Below are 5,462 nucleotides of genomic sequence, written 5' to 3'. Positions count from 1 at the left end.
TTAGGATCATGTCATCTGCAAATAGAGAAATTTTGACTTTGTTCTTTCCTATTTGAATGACTTTTATATCTGACCTTACCTCAGTGCATGAGCAAGCACTTCTAACACAATGTTAAATAGGAGGTGTAATAGTGGGCATCTTTTTCTTGTTCCTGGTTTTAGGAGGAAAGATGTCAGAATTTACAATTGTAATTGATGGTAGCTATGGGTTTTTCATATCTACCCTTTATCATGTTCAGACAGTTTCCTTCTATTCCTATCTTCCGCAGTGCTTTCATCAAGAAAAGGTGCTGTATTTTGTCAAAATGTTTTTTTCTGGGTCTGTAGATATGATCATGTAATTTTTTTCCTTCTATTTATGTGGTGCATTACATTTAATGATTTTCTTATGCTGAAGCATCCTTGAATAACAGGGATGAAACCCACTTGGTCATGGAGTTTAATTCATTTAATGTGGTGTTGAACATGATTAGTAAGTATTTTGTTGAAGATTTCACATCTAGGATCCTTAGAGGGGTTGGACTGCAATTTTCCTTTCTTGTGTCTTGGTTGAGCTTTGGTATTAGGGCAATGTTGGCATCATAGACTGAGTTGGACACTGTTCTTTCTATTTCCATTTTTTGAGAGTTTAGACAACATAGGTGTTAGTCCTTTCTGGCATGTTTAGTAGAACTCAACTGTGAAACCATCTGGCCCAAAGCTCTTCCTAGCTGGGAGATTTTAGTGACTGTTTCTCTCTCTCTACTTGTGATTGGCTTGCTGGGATCATCAATTCCTTCATTTGTCAATGCAGGCTGCTTATGTGTTTCTAGGAATTTGTCCATTTCCTTTAAATTTTCCTTCTTATTGGCATACAGTTTTCAAAGTATCCTTTTATGATAGTCTTTATTTCTTTTGGGTCAATGGTGATATCCTCATTCTCATTTCCTATTTTGTGTATTTGCATCATCTCACTTTTTTTCTTTGTTAGTCTAGCTAAGGTTTTGTCAATTTTATTGATCTTCTCAAAGAAACAGCTCTTTGTTTTGTTTATTATTTCTAGTGCTTTCTTATTTTCTATTTCATTTAGTTCTGCTCTGATCTTTGTTACTTCTTTCTTCCTTCTTCCTTTGCAGTTAGTTTTTTTTTTCTATTTTTTAAAAATAATTTTCTCCATTGTGTGCAGTTAGGTCTTTAATTTTAGCTCCTTCTTCTGTTTTGATATATGAATTTATGCCTATTAATTTTCCTCTCAGAACAACTTTTGCTGCATCCCATAAGTTTTGATATGTTGTGTTGTGATTTTCATTACTTTCAAGGTAGTTTCTGATTTTCATTACTTTCAAGGTAGTTACTGATTTCTTTTGAGATATTCTCCTTCACCCACTGTTTGTCTAACAGTGTGTTTCTTAGCTTCCATATCTTGGTGCCTAATCTGAGTCTATGGTCCTTACAGATCTCCAGTTTCCCTCTACTGTGGTCAGAGAAATTATTTTGTATGACTTCAATCTTTCTGATTTCCTTGAGACTTTCTCTGTGGCCTAGCATGTGTCCCATCTTGGAGAATGATTCATGAGTGCTTGACTAGAATGTATATCCTACTGTATTTGGTGTAATGTTCTGTATATGTTTATTTGGTCCACCTCCTCTAATATATTATTCCAAGTCTTTGTTTCTTTATTGATTCTCTGTTGAGATGTTCTGTCCAATGGTGATAGTGGTGTATTAAATTCCCCCACTATAATTGTAGTTATAAATCTATTCCTCCACTCAGTTTTTCCAGTGTTTGCCTCATGTATTTTGATGCGCTATGGTTAGGAGAATAAATGTTTATGTTCATTCTTTCTTCCTGAAAGATTACCCCTTTCAATAATATGTAGTATCTATCTTTGTCTCTCAGACTGATTTTCTTTTAAAGTCTATATTTTGTCGGATATTAATATAGCTACTCTGGACCTTTTTTGTTTATTGTTTGCTTGTAAGGTTGTTTACCTGCCATTCACTTTCAACCTCCTTGAATCCTTGGGTCTAAGATGGGTTTCTTGTAGACAGCATATAGGTGAGTTATATTTCCTTATTCATTCTTCCAATCTGTGTCTCTTGACAGATGAGTTTATTCCATTGAGAGTCATTATTATTACTCTAAAGGGAGTAACTTATATTATCCATATTTCTTTGGATGTTTTTTTCTCTTTCTATTTTTGTGTTTTTAGTTGTTCTTACACTCTCCTACAACTCTGTCTCCCCTGTTTTTTCTTTCATCCTGCAGAGCTCCCTTTAGTGTTTCTTGAAGGACAGGTTTCTTACTGGCATACTTTGTTAGTTTCTGTTTATCTGTGAATATTGTTAACTGTCTGTCATTTTTGAATGCCAGCTTTGCTGGATAGAGTATTCTTGGCTGGAAATTCTTTTCTTTAGTATTTGATTATGTCATACCACTGCCTTCTTGCTTCTATGATTTTGGATAAGAAATCAACACTTAATGTTATTGAGCTTACCTTGTATGTGATGTTTCTCTTTTTTTTAAAATTTTTGTTGACTTCGGTATTTTCTCTTTGTCTTGAGCATATTGGATAATTTGACAAGTATATGTCTTAGGGTAGGCCTGTTGGGATTTATGCTTTTTTGGGTGTGTTGTGCTTCCTGGACATGTACTTCCATCTCCCTCATTAGGTTTTGGAAGTATCCAGACATTATCTCCTCCAATACCCTTTGTGTGTCCTTTCCCTTCTTTTCTCCTTCTTGAATGCCTATAATGTATATATCTGTGCATTTTGTGTTGTCATTTAGGTCCCTAAGTCCCTGCTAGGTTTTCTCTGTCTTTTTATCAATCAGTTCTACAATCTGTTTGATCTCAGGTATACTGTCTTCGACATCACTGGTTCTTTCCTCTGACTCTTCAAATCCGCTGTTATTTGCTGAGATTTTTTTTTTAAGATTTATTTTTATTTAATTCTCTCCCTTTCCCCCCATGTCCCAGTTGTCTTTTCTGTGTCCATTTGTTGTGTGTTCTTCTGTGTCCACTTCTATTCTTGTCAGCAGCACCAGGAATCTGTGTCTCTTTCTGTTGCATCATCTTGCTGCATCAGGTCTCTGTGTGTGTGGTGCCACTCCCAGGTAGGCTGAACATTCTATCATGCTCAGCAGCTCTCCTTACAGGGTGCACTACTTGCATATGGGGCTCCACTACATGGGAAACGCCACTGCGTGGCATGGCACTCCTTGTGTGCATCAGCACTGCATGTGGGCCAGTCCACATCGGTCAAAGAGGCCCTGGGTTTGAACCATGGCCCTCCCATGTGGTAGGCAGATGCTCTATCCATTGAGCCAAGTCCACATCCGAGAGTGTATTTTGATTTCTTGGATTGTGCCTTTCATCACCATCATATCCATTATCTTTTTTGCATATGTTTACAATTTCCTCTGCATGCTTTCCAAGTGTTTTCATAATATTCTTAAACTCTTGCTTCACTTCATTAAATAGGTCCATGATGTTTGTTTTGAGAGTTTTGATTAGTCGTTCAATGGTCTGCTCCTCTTCCTGATTTTTAGTTTGTTCATTGGATTGGGTCATGTTTTCCTGATTATTGGCATGGTTTGTAATTTTTATTGCTGTCTGGTTATCCTTTTATGTTGATGGGGTTTCTCAGTTGATTAGCTTCTCCATCTAGTCATGGGGTTTATTTAGGTGCTGATTTTATGTGTGTATTAAATCTTCTCTTTGACACTTTGTCTTCTTATTCTATTTCCTTGTTGTTGTCTAAGTTCTCTTGAAGGAAAATATTAAGGCCAGAGAATGCAAAAGAGGTTAGAAAAGAAAATGTATAACAGTTGTATTGATAGTAAGTGTAGGCAGAAGAACCATGTGATACCTATGGGAATGAATATTATACTCGTGTAAGCTGTGTAGATTTATAAAAATAAAAAAGTGGAGTACCTATAATTAGATGAGAAACTGAACATGGAGAATATAGTATCAATTAGAAGGCCAGTATTGTCAGGAGAAAGGAAAAGAGAAAAGACAAGACAATAACATAAAGAGTGTTCTGTCTTTTATGGGAAAGATAGAAACCAAAATAGAGGTGTTAGCAATAAAAGTCAGAAAAATTGGGGCTGAACAAAAGAGGTGGAATATGAGAGAAACAACAGGAGATGGAAGAGAGATAGATGTAAAGAAAAGGGGATAGCATTGGTAGCCTAAATCAGTATGCACAGAAAAGAGGATATAGAGGATGAGGAAACACAGCAAACAAGAAACACTGCCTGCAGCACCTAATAGAAAAAGGGATACAGAAAGGAAAAAAGAAAAGAAAAAAAGAGGAGCTCACTTCAGCAACACATATACTAAAATTGGAATGATTCAGAGAAGATTAGCGTGGCCCCTACAAAAGAATGACATGCAAATTCACGAAGTGTTCATATTTTTAGAAGCAGCTAGAAAGAGACCTCGAATAAAAGGGTCAATCAGATCCGCAGAATATCTTAGTCTACATGTTGGATCAAGTGTTAAAAACTGCTTTTTGACCTTGAATAAAAGGGGGAAATGGCAAAGACAAATGAGTTGATGTGGCTGAGGGTCTTCCAAAAGGGATCAGGAGGTCACCAGAGGGGTCACAGTTACACACACCTCAGCAGGACCCCAGAAAAAGCCAAAGTAGATACAACCCTACATACTGGTTCTCCTGAAGGCTACAGAGTTCCATAGGGTATATAGTCATGGCAGATGGATTTGGAGCTTTGTGCCATGTCAGAGGGCCCTACTTTGGAATTTGTGCACCTGAGTGTGATGGAGTTGGACTCAGGTGTGCCTTTTCTACACATGCATCTTCTGTCACTTTTACCAAACCTGTGGTTGGTAGAAGAGATGGTCCATACTCAGGAGACTTGAATATCTAGACTACTCATGGCTAGCTGGCCCTGAGCCTCAGCAGAGTGGCAATTCCTACTCTCTGGTTCATTGGTCTTACACAAGTCAACTAACAGGGAGGTGAAGATGGTCAACCACCACAACAGGGAATCAAGAGTGCCTTTAACTATAAGCAGAGGAATTGCATCCATCACTCATGTGGAATCTAAGAACCCTCTTGTTCTAGAAGTGGAGAGGACATCACTATCCCAGGGGCCACATAATGGAGGAATAAAATATGGATTAGAGTGGACTTACTGACATTCTACTATGAAACTATTGTGATGAGTAATAGATGAAATTTTAGCATCAATTTAGAGAATGTGGACATAGTAGTTGCTGAGGGCAGGGAGAGCGAAGAAGAGATGTGATGTGGGGGCATTTTGAGGATTTTGAGTTGTCCTTAATGATATTGCAGGGTCAGATGATGAACTTTATATATCCTACCATAACCAACTGTATGTACTGGGGGAGAATGTGAACTATGGGATAAACTATTATCTTTGTAGTGAAGCAGTGCCCCAAAATGTGTTCACTGAGTGTGATGAGTGTGCCACAATGATGAGGGAGGTTGGCG

General features: G+C 37.6%; 1 non-coding gene across 1 annotated transcript; it reads left to right on the top strand.

Annotated features, from left to right (window-relative positions):
• Nucleotides 1–4,299: 4,299 nt before the first annotated feature.
• Nucleotides 4,300–4,406, top strand: LOC139438440 (U6 spliceosomal RNA). Its single transcript, XR_011648114.1, has one exon. It is a non-coding gene; the product is annotated as a U6 spliceosomal RNA (small nuclear RNA).
• Nucleotides 4,407–5,462: the final 1,056 nt, after the last annotated feature.

This window comes from Dasypus novemcinctus, chromosome Y (genome assembly GCF_030445035.2).
Source record: "Dasypus novemcinctus isolate mDasNov1 chromosome Y, mDasNov1.1.hap2, whole genome shotgun sequence".
Lineage (NCBI taxonomy): Eukaryota > Metazoa > Chordata > Mammalia > Cingulata > Dasypodidae > Dasypus > Dasypus novemcinctus.
This window is presented reverse-complemented; position numbering and strand designations above follow the sequence as displayed.